The following is a 304-nucleotide window of genomic DNA, read 5'->3' as shown; positions in this document are numbered from 1 at the left end:
CATGAATGTCTCCCCAAGCCCAGTGAAGTTAAATTGTTGTAGCATGTGATAGGCATGTTCCTATGGTAACTGAAAGAGTCTGCGGATTAGTTGGATCTTGCACATATTGTATATTGTATATCAAAATGAAAACGTTCTGTACAAAACTAAAGCAGTATTCATTTAAAGGACTTGCACTACAATGTAAAACCTTCGGTCCTTCACTACACTTAAGAAAGTAAGACCCTTTGAACTCACAGACACAGCAGGGTAAACCACGCTGGTCTGATGCAGACTGTTTTAATTCCAGCACAAGCACAAGAAA

The sequence above is a fragment of the Pundamilia nyererei genome, unplaced genomic scaffold, assembly GCF_000239375.1.
Source record: "Pundamilia nyererei isolate P.nyererei 1_Seehausen unplaced genomic scaffold, PunNye1.0 scaffold00031, whole genome shotgun sequence".
In the NCBI taxonomy this organism is placed as follows: Eukaryota; Metazoa; Chordata; class Actinopteri; order Cichliformes; family Cichlidae; genus Pundamilia; species Pundamilia nyererei.
Note: the sequence above shows the minus strand (reverse complement) of the source record.